This window comes from Neovison vison, chromosome 9 (genome assembly GCF_020171115.1).
Source record: "Neovison vison isolate M4711 chromosome 9, ASM_NN_V1, whole genome shotgun sequence".
Lineage (NCBI taxonomy): Eukaryota > Metazoa > Chordata > Mammalia > Carnivora > Mustelidae > Neogale > Neogale vison.
The window spans coordinates 29,213,801-29,234,377 of record NC_058099.1 but is presented as its reverse complement, the minus strand read 5'-3'; positions in this window follow the sequence as shown (position 1 = coordinate 29,234,377).

The window sequence follows — 20,577 nt, the reverse complement described above, 5'->3', positions numbered from 1 at the left end:
AAAAGAGGAACAGATTAACAAAACTAGGAGCTTGTTCTTTGAAAGAATTAATAAGATCGATAAAACCCTATCCATAATTATCAAAAGGAAAAGGCAAAGGACCCAAATTAATAAAATCATGAATGAAAGAGGGGAGATCACAAACAACACTGAAAAATACCAACAATTATAAGAGAATAGTATGAAAAACTATATGCAACAAATAGAAGAAATGGATAAACTCTGACAAACACATAAACTACCAAAACTGAAACAGAAAGAAATAGAAAACCTGAAAGACCCATAACCAGCAAGGAAATTGAAGCAGTAATCAAAAATCTCTCCACAAAGGAGAGTCCAGGGCCAGATGTCTTCCCAAGGGAATTCTACCAAACATTTAAAGAAGAATTAATACCCATTCTTCTGAAGCTCTTTCAAAAAATAGAAATGGAGGGAAAGTTTCCAAGCTTATTCAGTGCGGCCAACATTACCTTGATCCCAAAAGCATGAGGACCCACCAAAAGGGAAAATTACAGACCAATATCCCTGATGAACATGGATGCCAAAATTATCACCAAGATACTAGTCACTGGGATCAGGCAGTACATTAGGAGGATTATTCACCACGACCAAGTGGGATTTATTCTTGGGCTGCAAGCATGGCTCAACTTTGGCAAATCAATCAACATGGTACATCACTTTAATAAAAGAAAGGGTAAGAACCATGTGATCCTCACAGTAGATGCTGAAAAAGCATTTGACAAAAGACAGCATTCTTTCTTGACTAAAACTCTCCACAGCATAGGGATAAAGGGAACACACCTCCCTACCATAAAAGCCATTCACAAAGAGCCCACAGCAAGTATCATCCTCAATGGGGAAAGACTTAGTGGGGAAAGACTCCCTTAAGGTCAGGAACGTGACAGCGACATGGACTCTCATCACTGTTGTTCAACAGAGTACTGGAAGCGCTAGCGTCAGCAATTAGACAACAAAAAGAAATAAAACGCATCCAAATCAGCAAAGAAGAGTCAAACTTTCACTCTTCACGGATGACATGATACTCTATGGAGAAAACCCAAAAGACTGCCCAGAAATTGCTAGAACTCATACAGAAATTCAGCAATGTGGCAGGATATAAAATCAATGCACAGAGGTCACTTGCATTTCTATACACTAACAATGAAGCAGCAGAGAGAGCAATCAAGGAACTGATCCCATTTACAATTGCACCCAAAACCATAAGATACCTAAGGAGAAACCTAACCAAAGAGGTAAAATATGTGTACTCTAAAAACTATAGAACACTTATGAAAGAAATTGAGGAAGTCACAAAGACATGGAAAAACAGTTCATGCTCATGGATTAGAAGGACAAAGATTGTTAAAATGTTTGTGCTACCCAAAGCAACATACACATTAAATGCAATCCCTATCAAAATACAATCAACATTTTTCACAGAACTGGAACAAATAATCCTAAAATGTTTATGGAACTACAAAAGACCCTGAATAGCCAAAGTAAGGTTGAAAAGGAAAAGCAAAGCTGAGGCATCAGATTTCTGGACTTCAAACTATTTTACAAAGCTGTAATCATCAAGACAGTATGGTACTCTCACAAAACAGACACATAGATCAATGGAGTAGAAGAGACAACCCAGAAATGGACCCTCAATGCTATGGTCAACCAATCTTTGACAAAACAGGAAAGAATATCCAATGGGATAAAACGCAGTCTCTTCAACAAATGGTGTTCGGAAAATTGGATCATTTTCCTACACCATACAGAAAGATAAACTCAAAATGGATGAAAGACCTATATGTGAGGCAGGAAACCATCAAAATCTAGAGGAGCATATAGGCAGCAAACCCTTTGACCTTAGCCACAGAACTTCTTGCTAGGAGTAGCTCCAGAGACAAGGGAAACAAAGGTAGAAATGAACTATTGGGACTTTACCAAGACAAAAACCTTTTGCATAGCAAAGGTAACAGTCAACAAAACTAAAAGACAACCTATGGAATGAGAGAAGATATTTGCAAATGACATATAAGATAAAGGGCTAGTGTCCAAGATGTATAAAGAACTTATCAACCCCAACACTCAAAAACCAAAAAATCCATTCAATAAATGGGCAGGGGACATGTAGAGACATTTCTCTAAAGAAGACATACAAATGACCAAAAGACATGTGGAAAAATGTTCCACATGACTTGGCATCGGGGAAATACAAATCAAAACCACAATGAGATACCATAAGTCAGAATGGCTAAAATTAACAAGAAAGGAAACAACAAATGTTGGCGAAGATGTAAAAAAAAGGAACCCTCTTACGTTGTTGGTGGGAATGCAAGCTGGTATAGCCAGTTTGGAAAACAGTATTGAGGTTCCTCAAGAAGTTAAAATAGAGCTACCCTACGACCCAGCTACTGCACTACTAGGTATTTCCCCCAAAGATACAAATGTAGTGATCTGAAGGGGCACCTGTACCCTAATGTTTATAACAGCAATGTCCACAAAAGCCAAACTATGGAAAGTGCTGAGATGTCCATCAACAGACAAATGGATAAGGAACATGTAGTATGTGTGTGTGCACATACACACGCACACACACACACACACACAGTGGAATATTACTGAGCCATCAGAAAGGACAAATACTTAGCATTTACATCAACAGGTGTGGAACTGGATGATATTATGCTGAGTGAAAGAAATCAATCCAAGAAAAACAATTATCATATGGTTTTACTCATGTGTGGAATATAAGAAACAGTGCAGAGGATCATAGGGTTAGGGAAGAAAAATTGAATTGGAAGTCATCAGAGAGGGAGAAAAACCAAGAGAGATTCTTAACTATAGGAAACAAACTGAGGGTTGCTGGAGGGGAAGTGGGTGGGGGGATGGGATAATGAGTGAGGGGCATTAAGGAAGGCACATGATGTAATGAACAAATGGGTGTCATATGTAACTGATAAATTACTGGATGCTACATCAGAGACTAATGATGTACTATATATTGGCTAGTTGAATTTATATATATATTAAAAAAAGAGTAAGTTTAGGGGTGTTATATGACTTGCAGTGTGTCACATGGTGAATAAAATGTACAGTCAAGATTCAAAATGGAAACTGTCTTTTCATATACAACTCTACTTTTTTTTTTTTAATTAATTTATTTATTTCAGAGAAAGAGTGCCTGCATGGGGAGTTGAGGGAAAGGGATTGGGCAATAGTAGAGAGAGAATCTCAAACAGACTCTGTGCTGAGCCCACTCAGGGCTTAATATTATGACCTTGAGATCATGACCAGGCTGAAATCAAGAGTTGGGTGCTTAACTGACTGAGCCACACAGGTGCTCCTAGAGCTACAATTTTAATGACCATATTGTAGAGTTTCCTAATAAAACTGAGAAAGTGTAAAGTTGAAAGAGATCTAACATTTGTCAAAGGCTTTATGTTAGGCCCTGGGGCTGTATTTTTTATCCTCATGGAATTCTCCCAATAACATTTTATAATAAGCATGTTTATTGCTCATTTAAAAATGATAAACTCAAGACTCGAAGATGACCACAAGCTTATTAAAGAAGTTTTCACTAAGGAAGGGCAAAAACTCTCATGGCAGACAAAATATGTGTATCAGGTTGTTAGCAGGCTAAAGTTTCAGGAAAAGTAAGCAGGATTCAGACTGGGTGTCTGGAACTCAGTGTGGGGAGGGATTAGTAGAACTATGGCCACAACGTGTTATATAGCAATTACTTAGCTTCCTTTAACAACGATTCCCAGTAACTGCAGATTGGTTACTCTGTATGAACATGGCAGACCAGAAGGATGCAAGCCATGATCTAATCCAAAGAACTGCAGTGAGTTTGCTGGGACTTTAGGGAATATCTAAGGGGAAAAATGAGTTTCTCTCATGATCTCTTACCCTTCTCCTCCTTACCCCTTAGTGACTTAAAACAGAAATGTATGTATGTATTTAGTGACTTCCCTCCTTCCTCCCTCTCTTCTTCCCTCTCTCTCTCCCTCCCTCCCTTCCTTTTGTAGTAAGAGCAATTAATGTGAAATCTGTCCTCTTAATGAATTTTGAAGTGCACATAATACTGTATGGTTGAGTATCAATACTATGTTGTACAGCAGACCTTTAGAGAGAGAAAACCCAAATATGAAGTAATCCCCCATTTTTTAAAATAAGAAATAAAAAATTTTTGTCAAGATTTACCTCAAATACATTTATAGGTTAATATGTCAAATTCTTCTCTTATAATATTTATTAACTTAATTGCTTATTTAAAATCATTTATGTAATCTATAAATACAGATTTACTTTCTTCACTCTCAAATTTTATTCAAACTCTACTTGCATCTTCTATAGCACTATCTTTGTCACCATTAGAACCACTTTTCCAGTCATCTGGCACAGGTTTTCAGAGCTGTCACCCTCAATTCCCCCTAAATTACTTGAAAAGCAGAACTTTTAAAATTCATATATAATCTTGTCACTGGAAAAGTTAGTCTAAGTTCCAAGTACCATTTGTATAATATAAATATTATAATCTTTTAAACATTTTACTAATTCCAAAGAAATATTTTCTCCATAAAATATTTTTTCATTGCCTTAAAAATGAGTTTCAAAGATAAAAAGATATCTAATACATCTTATGATGTCATATCAGCAGTAGTCACTAAATTTTTCTTATATTTCTTTGCCTCTTGTTTTTAGTCATCTCACTAGACTTCCCTAAGCATCTCGGACAACTGAGGACACACTGTATTTTCCTCAAAATATATCACCTTTTTTAAAACAAGCTAAAAAAGAAGATGGCCTACAATAAGGAAGAATTTAAGGACTTATATACAAGGAGACTCCTGAATAAAGATTTTGGTGAATGTAACTTGGCATATATGAGAGAGAAAAAGGATAAGGAAGAAGAGGGAATTATAGTAAGCTAAATTCATATTTATCAAAGTAGGAAACCAATAAGTGATTTATAAAATCAATGACTCCACAAAGAGCTGTATACACATATGTGATTTAGAGAGATCAGAATAACCACTGGCACAGGAAAACATTAATATTAAATGAGGTTTTTCCATTTAAAAAGAGAGATCTGAGGTTACTAGGATGGAAAAGACTGTCTTCTTTTTTTTAAATTTTTTATTTTTTTATAAACATATAATGTATTTTTATCCCCGGGGGTACAGATCTATGAGTCACCAGGTTTACACACTTCACAGCACTCACCATAGCACGTACCCTCCCCAATGTCCATAACTCCACCCCCCTCTCCCGACTGCTCTCCCCCCAGCAAACCTTAGTCTGTTTTGTGAGATTAAGAGTCACTTATGGTTTGTCTCCCTCCCAATCCCATCTTGTTTCATTGATTCTTCTCCTACCCCCCAACCCCGACGTTGCATCTCCACTTCCTCATATCAAGGAGATCATATGACAGTTGTCTTTCTCTGATTGACTTATTTCACTAAGCATGATACCCTGTAGTTTCATCCACATCGTCACAAATGGCAAGATTTCATTTCTTTTGATGGCTGCATAGTATTCCATTGTGTATATATACCACCTCTTCTTTATCCATTCATCTGTTGATGGACATCTAGGTTCTTTCCATAGTTTGGCTATTGTAGACATTGCTGCTATAAACATTCGGGTGCACGTGCCCCTTCGGATCACTACGTTTCTATCTTTAGGGTAAATACCCAGTAGTGCAATTGCTGGGTGATAGGGTAGTTCTATTTTCAACATTTTGAGGAACCTCCAAGCTGTTTTCCAGAGTGGTTGCACCAGCTTGCATTCCCACCAACAGTGTAGGAGTGTTCCCCTTTCTCCGCATCTTCGCCAGCATCTGTCATTTCCTGACTTGTTAATTTTAGCCATTCTGACTGGTGTGAGGTGATATCTCATTGTGGTTTTGATTTGTATTTCCCTGATGTCGAGTGATATGGAGCACTTTTTCATGTGTCTGTTGGCCATCTGGATGTCTTCTTTGCAGAAATGTCTGTTAATGTCCTCTGCCCATTTCTTGATTGGATTATTTGTTCTTTGGGTGTTGAATTTGCTAAATTCTTTACAGATTTTGGACACTAGCCCTTTATCTGATATGTCATTTGCAAATATCTTCTCCCATTCTGTCAGTTGTCTTTTGGTTTTGTTAACTGTTTCCTTTGCTGTATAAAAGCTTTTGATCCTGATGAAATCCCAATAGTTCATTTTTGTTCTTGTTTCCCTTGCCTTTGGCGATGTTCCTAGGAAGACATTGCTGCAGCTGAGGTCAAAGAGCTGCTGTTCTCCTCAAGGATTTTGATGGATTCCTTTCTCACATTGAGGTCCTTCATCCATTTTGAGTCTATTTTCTTGTGTGGTATAAGGAAATGGTCCAATTTCATTTTTCTGCATGTGGCTGCCCAATTTTCCCAACACCATTTATTGAAGAGGCTGAAAAGACTGTCTTCTAATTAAAAAGATCTCTGTTGGGAGACCTGGGTGGCTCAGTATTAAGCTTCTGCCTTTGGCCCAGGTCATGGTCCCAGGGTCCTGGGATTGAGCCCTGCACCCAGATCCCTGCTTTTCAGGAAGCCTGCTTCTCCCTCTCCCACTCCCCCTGTTTGTGTTTCCTCTCTCTCACTATGTTTCTTTCTGTCAAATAAGTAAATAAAATTTAAAAAGATCTCTGTTATTTTATTTTCAAATTATGTGCATTATTAATTTTGATAATTACAATGCAGTTAAACAGCAGCTGAGAATTATTTAACCCATTAAGTCAAAATTGTGGACCTCATAAACAGTAACACCTAAACCAATTCTCTATGAGCATATGATAAAACCTTAGGTTGCTTGTTCCTATGGACCCTTTATGGATTACTGCATTTCAATTAGAAAATATACCACTAAAACATATGCCATCACTATAGAGCTCCTCTGCATGAATTAATGAAGAACACTGCTTTATGTTTCACTTGTCCCTTTTGGCTGCAATTTCTGGAAATGGTTGGCTGTAGTGCTGTTTAGAGATGGTTGTGGATGGTGGCTAAAATTTGTTATGCATCATGTCCTATGGATCCCCTTGGATACAAATGTTTTAATTACTCCAGTGGAATGAAGTGAAAAGCCTCACTATATTGATTTGTCAGGAATAAGACATTCCTTGCTCTGCTAATTCTTGGCTCTGGCTGTTAAAGAGCCATTGCTTCTTGGTTTGCAGCCTGGAATAATAAGTTACATAAATAACTTCCTTGTGGCTTGTCCTCCTCCAAACTTGATATGGTGCCACTATTCATTAATATCATGTTGGTGAGCAGACCTGCTCAGAATATGCAATGGTTTTCTTCATCTAAAAGTTGCAGGAACAGTGACAGGGTTAAACAACTGAATACTGGTAAAATACCATTACAGATTATGCCATCACTCAGAATCTGTTTGTATTAAGAAAGCTATTTTCATCCGGTGGACAACATATGTCTATACTGCTCTTTTTGGCCCTGCTTATAAAGTTACAAAACTTAAAACCCTTCCAAAATGATTCATTTTTATTTTCGTATCTGTACAATGATAATTATCTATAACACAGAGGGTTTACAATGGACTAACATTAGATTAATGCACAATCATTTGCTTTACATCAAAGTGAAATTATATTTCATTACCTTATCAATTCTTACAGTAGACATGCCATGAAAACTCAACCAGCTGCTCTGTGTTCCTTTCTAGGAAGTTCCAGTATCTTTACTTAGGGTGGGAAGGAAGCCACACTTGTTTCTTGGTTTCAAATCATTAGATGCACCTGTGTGAGGTGAATGTTACCATGTAGAAAGAGGGTAGCTATGGAAGAGGATGGCCAAGCACTTCTGAGATGACTTCACACACAACTCTGCCCAATAAGAGAATTCCATATTGAACATAAGCCAACTGTGTTAATGGGAATCTTTTATGGGCAAATGCTAGGAACATTCAGAAAAGCCAAGTGCTATCAATTTTTAAGGAATTGTTTGAGTTTTCAGCACTAGTTGTTTAGCTTAGACTAAAAAGCATATAGTGATTCTATGGCTAAAAAAAGTGAAATTCTTTGTTGCCCTGTGCTTTTACATATATAAGTATCCCTGAAATGAACTGTTTAAGGACAGACATCTTTTCCCAGTGATATATGTAGGAGAGGATATCTGAAGTATTAAATTATCTGCCAGAAGAAAGTAGTAGTTATGAAAATTCCAGGCCACAGATGAGAAAAAGGATAACACACTTTCCTTTTTACCATTACTCTCTAGTAGATTCAAAACACTCCCTTAATGATTTGAAATCACAGATTAAGATTTCTAGAAATGTTACAAAATTTTGTTATACTAGAATATTTGGAAACCCCATAAAGCTAAAGACTGCTATTAATATATTTTGGTTTTCAAAATTTTTGTACAAGTAGTACCTTTATTTGTGGAAATGAATTCATTTGCATAATAGTGGGAAAATGTTATTCCAGAGACTTCAACAGTTTCAAATATAGGAGAAAAGAATTATTTGTTCAAGAACATCTTGATGCAAATATATAGTTGTAGAATAGTATTTTGTCACATATAGATGTTACAAAGGAATAATAGAGGAGGTATTCCTTCCTTTGGAAGACAAAATTTCAATTTTTTGATTAGAATTATTTTAGGATTAATATGTTCTAAGAATTTATTTTCATAAGTACACTTAAAAAAATAAAAGTGTAAACCTCTGGTAAATGTCCAAGTCAGAAAAAATAAAAGTATTTTAACAATTCTTAGAGTAGAGAGTTTTGGCAAGTGAAAAGTAACAATCTCATCTTTAAGAATTCAATTTCTCTGTAGATTCCAGAAATAATACAAAATGTATCAGCTTGATGCAAACCTCTTTATTTTCCATGGGCTCAGCTTCTTCATAAACCAAGAGTAAAGGGGATACAGGATTAAATAACATGGGAACAAATATATCCATATATGAATGGAGAGATTCCATATATCCCACACACAATTTCACTAGTTATTGAAACAAGTTTGTTATTGAAACTTTTGTTATTGAAACAATTGGTACATTTATCACAATAAAGGAAACAATATTGATACATTATTATTAACTAATATCCATACTATACTCAGATTTCCCTAGTTTTCAATTTTTAACTATGCCTATTTTCTTTTCCAGGATAACAGTCATGATAACACACACCCAGTAGTCACGTCTCCTTAGGCTCCTGTGGACTATGATAGTTTCACAGATTTTCCATTTTTGATGACCTTGACAGGATGGAGGAGTACTAGTCAGATATTTTATAGACTGTCCCTCAATTGGGATTTATCTGATATTTTTCTGATGATTAGACTAGATTTATTGTTTTTTATGAGGAAGACCAGAGAGGTAAAGTGTCACTCTCAATACATCATATCTATGGTATATACTGTCAAAATGAATTGTCACTGTTGATGCTAACCTTGATCAGCTGGCTGTAACAGTTTTGGCTATATTTGCCCACTGTAAAGTAACTCCTGCCCATTTCCCCTACTCTGTGGGAAGTTTTTACTATGTGCAGCCCACATTTAAGAAGTAGAGAGTTAGGCTTCACCTCTTTGTGGGCAAAAAATCTAAATCTCTTGGAATTCTGCATGGGAGTTTTGTTTATTCCCCACTCCAAGTATTTCTTGACTCAATCATATATTTATATTGGTATGGACTCCTGAATATTTATTTTATACTTTAGATTATAATGCTATACTATATTTATTTCTTTGCTCAAACTGTTCCAGATTTGACCACTGGGGGCTCAGTTGATTCCTATGTCTTATTTATGTACTCCAAATCAATGTTTTTTATTTTGTTATGTTTTAGAGAACTTTCTTAATATCTGGTGCTCCCAAATAAGTGAAACCATATGATACTTGACTCTCTCTGCTTGACTTATTTCACTCAGCATAATCTCTTCCAATCCCATCCAGGTTGCTACAGAAGTTGGGTATTCGTTCTTTTTCATGGAGGCATAATACTCCATAGTGTATATGGACCACATCTTCCTTATCCATTCGTCCATTGAAGGGCATCTTGGTTCTTTCCATAGTTTGGTGACCATGGCCATTGCTGCTATAAACATTGGGGTACAGATGGCCCTTCTTTTCACTACATCTGTATCTTTGGGGTAAATACCCAGGAGTGTAATTGCAGGGTCATAGGGAAGCTCTATTTTAAATTTCTTGAGTAATCTCCACACTGTTCTCCAAAGAGGCTGCACCAACTTGCATTCCACCAACAGTGGAAGAGGGTTCCCCTTTCTCCACATCCCCTCCAACACATGTTGTTTCCTGTCTTGCTAATTTTGGCCATTCTAACTGGTGTAAGGTGATATCTCAATGTGGTTTTAATTTGAATCTCCCTGAGGGCTAGTGATGATGAACATTTTTTCATGTGTCTGATAGCCATTTGTGTGTCTTCATTGGAGAAGTGTCTGTTCATATCTTCTGCCCATTTTTTGATATGATTGTCTGTTTTGTGTGTGTTGATTTTGAGGAATTCTTTATAGATCCTGGATATCAACCTGTACTGACAGTCTGTACTGACAGTCTGTACTGTCATTTGCAAGTATCTTCTCCCATTCCGTGGGTTGCCTCTTTGTTTTCTTGACTGTTTCCTTTGCTGTGCAGAAGCTTTTGATCTTGATGAGGTCCCAAAAGTTTATTTTCGCTTTTGTTTCCTTTGCCTTTGGAGACATATCTTGAAAGAAGTTGCTGTGGCTAATATCGAAGAGATTACTGCCTATGTTCTCCTCTAGGATTCTGATGGATTCCTGTCTCATGTTGAGGTCTTTTACCCATTTTGAGTTTATCTTTGTGTACGGTGTAAGAGAATGGTCGAGTTTCATTCTTCTACATATAGCTGTCCAGTTTTCCCAGCACCATTTATCGAAGAGACTGTCTTTTTTCCACTGAATATTTTTTCCTGTTTTGTCGAAGATTATTTGACCATAGAGTTGAGGGTCCATATCTGGGCTCTCTCCTCTGTTCCACTGGTCTATGTGTCTGTTTTTATGCCAGTACCACGCTGTCTTGGTGATCACAGCTTTGTAGTAAAGCTTGAAATCAGGTAACGTGATGCCGCCAGTTAGAGAGGAGAAGGGAGTTGGGTGAAATTGGAAGGGGAGGTGAACTATGAGAAACTATTGACTCTGAAAAACAATCTGAGGGGTTTGAAGTGGCGGGGGGTGGGAGGTTGGGGGAACCAGGTGGTGGGCATTAGAGAGGGCATGGATTGCGTGGAGCACTGGGTGTGGTGCAAAAAGAATGAATACTGTTATGCTGAAAATTAAAAAAAAAAAAATCTGGTGCTCCCAGACCATGCTTATTTCTTGCCCAAGTCATAGAACAAGCCCTATCCCCAAGGACCCCTTTTCTTTCACTGGGGAATTGTATTAGAAAACAAGATTTGAGTTCTAGATGCACTCTTTACTGCTGCAGTGTCATTGTTTATAGGCCCTCTCATACCGTAAAGATATTGTGGGTTTGGTACCAGACCACTGCAATAAAGTGAACATTGCAGTAAAGCTAGTCAAATAATTTATTTTTGTTTCCTAGTGCATATAAAAGTTATGTTTACACTATACTGTAGTCTAGTAAGTGTTTAATAGCATTTAAAAAAACAATGTCAATGTATATACCTTAATTAAAAAGTGTTTTATTGCTAAAAAATGCTAATCATTGTCTGAATTTTCAGAAGTCATAATGTTTTTTGCTGGTGGAGAATCTCACTTCAGCGTTGATGGCTGCTGACTGATCAGAGTGGTAGTTGCTGAAGGCTGGGGTGGCTGTGGAATTTCTTAAAATAAGACAATAAATTTTGTCATATTGATGTACTCTTCCTTCATTAATAATTTCTCTATAGCATGCAATGCTGTTTGACAGCATTTTACCCACAGTAGAACTTCTTTAAAACCTGGAGTAATTCATCTCAAACCCTCCATTGCTTTATCAATTATGCAATATTCTAAATCATTTGCTGTCATCTTGGTAATCTTTATGGCATCTTCACTGGGAGTAGGTTCCATCTCAAGAAACAACTTCCTTTGTGTGTCCATATGAAGCAACTTCTTATGCATTGGTTTTAACGAGAAATTGCAGCAATTCAGTCCCATCTTCAGGCTCCATTTCTAATTCTAATTCTTTTGTTATTTCCACCAAAACTGCTATTACTTGTCCACTGAACTTCTTGAACCCCTCAAAATCATCCATGATTAGAATAAACTATTTCCAAATTTCTATTAATGCTGATATTTTGGCCTTTTCCCCATGAATAATGGATGTTCTTAAAGACATTTGGAGCAATGATCCTTTCCAGAAGGATCAATGGGTTTTGATAAATGAACAGTGTCACATAGCTAGCATTAGAGTATTAAAGCCCCCAGAATTCATCTTTGATTCATCTAGTCAAACTCCTCATTGCCTTTGGAAATTTCTGGTAATCACTGATTATATATATATATATTTTTTTTTTCTCTATAATTTTGCCCTTATAGAATTTCATGTAAGTGGAACGATACCATAATGTAGCATTTTTAGTTTGGCTTCTTTCACTTAACAAAATATATTTAAGATTCATCAATGACATTGTTTGGCTTGATACTCCATTCCTTTTTTTTAATTACTGAATAGTATTCCATTTTATTGAGCAGTTTGCATTTCCTTATTGAAGGACAAGTTGATTTCTTCTAATTTTTAGTGATTATGAATAGAACTGTTGTAAACATTTGCATGCACATGTTAGTGTGGACATAGTTTTTAATCAGTTGGAAATAGCTAGGAGCATTACTTCCAGATCATTATTCCTGGTAAGACTATGTTTAGCCTTGTAGGAAGCTGCCAAAATGTATTTCAAAGTGACTATACTTTGATAGGATGAATGTGGGCTCATATGAATGTGGGTTCAGCAATGAATGTGGGTTCTTGTTGCTGAATATTTCACCAGAAATTTGTATTGTCAGTGCACCTGGGTGGCTCAGTGGGTTAAAGCCTCTGCCTTCAGCTCAGGTTATGATCCCAGGATCTAGGACTGAGCCCAGCATCGGGCTCTCTGCTCAGCAGGGAGCCTGCTTCCCTGCTCTCTCTCCTCTCTCTCTCTCTGCCTGCCTCTCTGCCTACTTGTGATCTCTGTCTGTCAAATAAATAAATAAATAATCTTAAAAAAAAAGAAATTTGTATCGTCAATTTTTAGATATTTAGACATTATAATAACCTGTTATAACATGCACTCATATTTCATTTTTAAAAATTCACATTTCCTAATGGCAAATGGCGTGGCACATATTTTCATATATTTATTGTTCATGTCTATATTTTCTTGGTCATATGTCTTCAAATATTTTGCCCATTTGGATTGTTTGTTTTCTTGTGTTTGACAAGTTTTTTGTATCTGTTACGTACATTCCCTTTATCAGATATATATTTTAAAGTGCTTAATGTTATTAAAGTCCAACTTAATTGATTTTCCATTCATGACTCATGGCATCAATATAGTATCTAAATATTTACCACAAATTGGGAGGTCACAACAGATGTTCTTCGATATTTTGTTTTTGAAATTTTATCCTTTTGCATGTTTTTTTTAATTTTAATTTTTTTAAATTTATTTTCAGCATAACAGTATTCATTATTTTTGCACCACACCCAGTGCTCCATGAAATCCGTGCCCTCTATAATACCCACCACCTGGTACCACAACCTCCCACCCCCGGCCCCTTCAAAACCCTCAGATTGTTTTTCAGAGTCCACAGTCTCTCATGGTTCACCTCGCCTTCCAATTTCCCCCAACTCCCTTCTTTTCTCTAACTCCCCATGTCCTCCATGCTATTTGTTATGCTCCACAAATAAGTGAAACCATATGATAATTGGCTCTCACTGCTTGACTTATTTCACTCAGCATAATCTCTTCCAGTCCCGTCCATGTTGCTACAAAAGTTGGGTATTCGTCCTTTCTCATGGAGGCATAATACTCCATAGTCGTCCTTTGAAGGGCATCTTGGTTCTTTCCACAGTTTGGCGACCGTGGCCATTGCTGCTGTAAACAGTGGGCTACAGATGGCTCTTCTTTTCACTACATCTGTATCTTTGGGGTATATACACAGGGTTGAGCACATTTTTTTAAAAGATTTTTTTATTTATTTGACAGAGATCACAAGTAGCAGAGAGGCAGGCAGAGAGAGGGGGAAGCAGACTCCCTGCTGAGCAGAGAGTCCATTGCAGGGCTTGATCCCAGGATCCTGAGATCATGACCTGAGCCGAAGGCAGAGGCTTTAACCCACTGAGCACCCAGGCGCCCCTGAGCATATTTTTTTTTTATTATTTTATTTATTTATTTGACAGAGAGAGATCACAAGTAGGCAGAGAGGCAGGCAGAGAGAGAGAGAGGAGGAAGCAGGCTACTTGCTGAGCAGAGAGCCCGATGTGGGACTCGATCCCAGGACCCTGAGATCACGACCCGAGCAGAAGGCAGCGGCTTAACCCACTGAGCCACCCAGGCACCCACGCATATTTTTATATGATATGTGAAGTCTATGCCTAGATTCTTTTTCTTGCATCTGGATGCCCAATTGTTCTAACACCAATGATTGAAAAGATTATCCTTTCTCCATTGAATTGCCTTTCTGCCTCTGTTCAAAATCAATTAACTATATCTCTGTGGACCAATTTTGGGATCTTAACTCTGTCCTATTATTTTGTATGTCTATTATTTTGCCATGCTTAATGTGAACGTAGCTTTATTCTAAGTCTTGAAATCACACAGTGCTCTTCTTTCATTTGTGTTGACTATTCTAAGTTCTTCATTTTTCCAGAGAAATTTTTGAATCAGTTTCTCAATATCTACACAATGGCTTGCTGAAGTTTTGATTGGCTTCCACACTGAATCTATAAATCAACTTGGGAATAATTGAGATCTTAACATTTAGTGTTCTAATTCAGAAACATGAAACATATATCCATTTATTTAAATTCTCTTTGATTACTTTTGTTATTGTTTTACAATTTTCTACATATAGATATTGTTCATACTTTGTTAGATTTATACCTAAATATTTCCAATTGCTTCCATTACTTCCTTATATTTGTCATTTCAGTGTCCATATGCTGTAATCACATAATATATTCCTACTATTAATTTTAAAAAACACTTAAATTTTATTCAATTAAGAATGTCATCATTTAGTCCTTCTCTGACACTTTTCCTTTCTTTATTTAGATCAAAGTCCTCATGTACCTTATTTCAAGGTTTTCTTTTTGTCTTTGATTTTCTGCAGCTTGAATATGAGATTCTAAGTGTAGTTTATTTGCTATATATCATACTTGGTGTTCTCTGAGCTTCCTGAATCTGTTGCTTGGTAGTCATCATTAATTTTGGAAAGTTCTTTACTATTATTACTTCAAGTATTTCTTCTGTTCTATTATTTCTTTTCATTCTGGTATTCCACTTACTCATATGTTACTTTTTTTTTTAAAATTGTCCCACTATTCTCAGAAGGCAGTTCCAGTTTTTCATTATTTTTTCTCTTTGCATTTCATATTAGGGATTCTTATTTCCCTATCTTCAAGACCACTGATTTTTTTGTCAGCTTTTTTGAATCTATCAATTACATTATAGGAAGCATTTTTGTTAATTTTTTTTTATTTCAAGCATTTATTTTTTTATATTTAACATTTTAACATTTATTTTTAACATTTTGAAATGTTAGTCATCTGTTCTTCCATGTTGTTTACTTTTTCCATTAGAAGTCTCAACATGTTAATCCCTTATATTCCCTCTCTGATCCAACTAACACCTGTATCATTCCGAGTCTAGTTCTGATGATTGCTTTGTCTCAAGACTGTGTTTTATCTTGGCTTTGGCATGTTTTGTAATTTTTTGTTGAAAGGTATGTTGTATTGGGTAAGGTAATATGAACTGAAGAAAATGGGCATTTAATGTGAAGATTTATGTTATCCTGGCTGGGAACTGGGCCATTTAAAATTTTTGCAGTAACTAGAAGCTCCAGAGACTTTAAAATCATCTTGTGTGCTTGTTGTTATCTCCTTGTGATTCTGGGCTTCCGTAAGTACTCCTCAGAGAAGGCCTGTGTTTTTTAGCTGCAGTTTGCTATTATTATACTAAATCCCTTTTACTATCATGGTTAGATGAAGTGGAGAGGGAAGATTCAGCAATCTGATTAAATCTGTCTTTTAGTGAGCTTGTGTCTCAGGGCCATGACCTTTTTTTTTTTTTCTTCTTGTTATGACAACATTTTATTTATTTATTTATTTATTTATTTTTAAATTTATTTTTTATTTATTTTCAGCATAACAGTATTCATTATTTTTTCACCACACCCAGTGCTCCATGCAATCCATGCCCTCTATAATACCTACCACCTGGTACCCCAACCTCCCACCCACCCATCAATTCAAACCCCTCAGATTGTTTTTTAGAGTCCATAGTTTCTCATGGTTCACCTCCCCTTCCAACTTCCCCCAACTCCCTTCTCCTCTCTAACTCCCCATGTTCTCCATGCTATTTGTTATACTCCACAAATAAGTGAAATCATATGATAATTGACTGTCTCTGCTTGACTGATTTCACTTAGCATAATCTCTTCCAATCCCGTCCATGTTGCTAGGGTATTCATCCTTTCTGATGGAGGCATAATACTCCATAGTGTATATGGACCACATCTTCCTTATCCATTCGTCCGTTGAAGGGCATCTTGGTTCTTTCCACAGTTTGGCGACTGTGGCCATTGCTGCTATAAACATTGGGGTACAGATGGCCCTTCTTTTCACTACATCTGTATCTTTGGGGTAAATACCCAGGAGTGCAATTGCAGGGTCATAGGGAAGTTCTACCTTTATATGTGATATAACTCCCTCCTACCTCATTTTCCTAACTGCTGTGTTCCCAATCTAGTTTTTGAGCCCCTCACCCCTGTTAACTACTTTTTTTTTTTTTTTTTTTCACTTAAGTGATACAGGAAGCCTAGAAGTGGTTGGAGTGGGAGGAATTTCCTTTCCCCAACTGGCAAAGGCTCTGGTGAAGTCTTTTCCCCTGGAGTGTAGGCTTTTGCTATAGAAAAGTCACTGAGTATATTTCATAATGGTTATTCTTCCCCTTACCCTGCCAGGCCACAAACTACCTCCAGCAATTCTTTAAAACTACTATTTAAGTGCTCCTACCAGTTTAAATTTTCAGGAGTTTCTGCCCCAGGTAAGCAGATCTCCCCATTGTTGCTCTGGATGTGCTTGTTTCTCCTGCTTTCAGAGTGGTAGTTTGTCTTGTAACCTTAGTTCTCTGGTGGGTCCAAGAAAAGTCACTGATTTTCATTTGTCCAGATATTTCTTGTTTTAAGTACAGAAGTGACAACTTCCAAATTCTTTACATGTTGCAGCTGAAACCTGAAGTCATTATCTCTTTAGTGTAGAAAATTTACATTATTCGTGTCTATTGCAATAGAATAGGATGAGTATAGTTTTATTTTATTTATTTATTTATTTATGCTACAGTGGATGATATTTCAAATATTTGTTTTAAAATCAGATTCAAAATTAGAGTATATTTTTACGGTAATGACATAAATGACAATGCTAGTGAACAAGGGTAATATTTTTCTATTTTTTCCATCAAGAAAGAATGCCCCTCTTTGACAAATTTTAGAGTTGCATTTGATATTAGGTACCCTGTTCTAAATGAATTTTCTGATTTTATCTGGTTTACTAGAGCTCAAATGATACTGAGCACGTTGGCAAAAACCAACATTTTAACATTTCTTTTGTCATGTCAATGATTTAATTTTTTAGGTTAGTAGAAAACTAGAGATGGTTTCAAATATATGACCAGAAGGATGTCTCCCTGTTAAAAGAATTCATCATAGGTCCTCTGGGTAAATGCCTCCTTCCCCTATAGGCCTGTCTGATGTAATTACACATTCAGAGTTAATGAGCCATGGAAAGCCCATTTGGGGAAAAAAGGCAAGGCTATAGGGGACTGAGAAAATAGGATTCTTATAAACATTGAAGAATCAAAAATTATAAATCTGGGATTCTTAACTCTCCATGAAATCTTAGTTAGACAATCTTTGAAAGTACACAGATATAAATGTTAATAGACATTAATATAAATAACATATATCAGATTCAGGCTGGAAAACATGTACATTCAATTATTTGGTCTGGCAGGATTTTCCTTATTTCCAATTTCTTCTTATCTCAGATAAAATTGCAACCTGAGTCATCATATGATTCCAGGAAACACTTAATATCTAAAAAGTATTCTCATCATTATAAATAATTACATAGATCTAGTAACCACTTATGTATAACTCACATATACACATATGTCCCACCCCCAACACATAATGTTTAAAACTGTGTTAAATTACAAAAGCCCAGGCTAATAGCAACTACAAGAAATGTTTAATAGCATGTTGTAGTAAGTCACAGGAGATAATTTATTTCTGGGTAATGGAGCAAGATATTTTTAAACATACTTCTGAAAACCTGACAGCATCGTAGCAAGGAAGCCCATAAACTATGTCCCCTCTACAGTCTTCTCACATAGGAGAGAGGCAAATCTTTTCTGAAATATGTGCAACAGGAATATTGCAAAACAGACCTCTTTAAATGACCCAGACTGCCTGAAATCTAATATTTATACATATATGTGACTGTAAATTTTAGTAAGCAATAGACAAGGAGCAAATAAATGTTGGTGAAATTTTATGTGAACTTTAGGTAAATTGCACAGAAAACCAATCTAACCTAAAAAATGGGAGTATTAATTCTATTTCTGAGTACTGACATACAACAGAGACCAGAGTGGGTTACAGAAATAGGACATGGAACCAGCATGATGCTGGAAAACAAAATGGGAAAAGTTATTTTCCTTAGAATATTATGGGAAAATTAAGAGTTAACATTAGTTTTTAGACTAAAAGATATGTTCTGAATTTCAGTTTTACATGTGTGACCCATGAAGGAAGATTAGTGTGGACAAATTGCTCAATTTGATTCCTGGTCTTATTACTTAATAGCAATAGAATCTTGGGGAATGACTCAGTTTCCTGATCCTGAGTTCATGAGTATAATACTGTCTTATAATCACAGGGCCATTATGAGGATTGGATGAAAAAGTAAAATGTAATGTGTTTAGAAGAGTGCCCTGCACTTAATACAATGCTCAATGTTAGTTTCTATTATTACATGTTATATAAATTATATACAAAATGCTCACATGGGAGATAAGTATATGTATTAGATATCATGTATGTAATAGAGCTTAGTAAAATTACATACACTATATATACAAAATATAGTAAGCATATATACATAAAGTAAGCTTGTATATTTTTCATTCAATATTTGTATACAAATACTTTTGTATACTTTTTTTTTTAAACCGGTCTAGTGAATTTTATAAAGCTGATTCTATACAGTGCATGAGGTTATTTTCATTGTTTATCATTATGTTTATCAATCTATTTATAAAATCATACATTGAAAGGAAAAAACATTACATTAAGTCACCTGACACTGAAGTATCAAAATTTAGAGAATAAATATTATTTCCTGAATAAGCAATATTCAATAGGTCTAATCTAACTGATGGTTCTACACACTTGATTGACATATGAATATTAATTTACCTTTTGTGAAAAAGTTTTTTTGAATTCCACTAAGGGCATATTTTGTAGATAGACATCTAAGTTTTTGTTATAATTATTCAAGTTGATTATACTTGCAATCCAGATTCAGCACACAATTATCTACTTTCTATTGCAGGTTTTATTAAATAGATTTCTTGAAAATGAGGAATAGAACATTAAATATATAAAAGAATTGCTACATTATGGTCATTTTTCATCCCTTACTATAATTTAGTGAAGCACACACTCACAGACACATATGCCTAGATGTGGGCATGCATACACATACACATCTATATACTATTTTGAATTTTGAAAGAGAATAGATTGATTCTAGCAATTTGGAGTATTACTGCAATGAGCATGTTATTTATTGTTAAACTGGGATACTCTGAACATGAAATGTGGCTCTATTTATAATTACACAGGGAAGACAGGTGTAAAGTGAACTGCCCTATGCAAACCAGAATACAGGGTCACACTAACTGGACCATGGAATGACTACCCAGTGCTTCTCAGCTTGCCCTAGAGTAAACACACTTGATGTAATTTGAAACCAGCTGCTAATCTTTTTCAGCTGGGTGAATAAACTTATACTTTCCTTAATCATGAGTTTTTCCATTTTCTCATCAAAGGGGCTAATATTACCTTTCCTAGTATTACCTTTTCTTTCGCGTTGGATTCTGACATGAAACTGCATATAATGTTTCTGTCACATAATAAGCATTTAATTTAAGTTACCGCTGCTACTACCAATAGGTTTAATGTTTAATTTGTTTTCTAATGATGAACAACATATATTAGCATACATGTTCTCTTGATAAATATAGTGAATTAAAGATAATAATTATGTTTTAGCACATGTTTTGAAATGAAGTGCTAGATCATGTATATTTAATGTCCCTTCTTCTTTTGTTCTTACATATATTCATCTC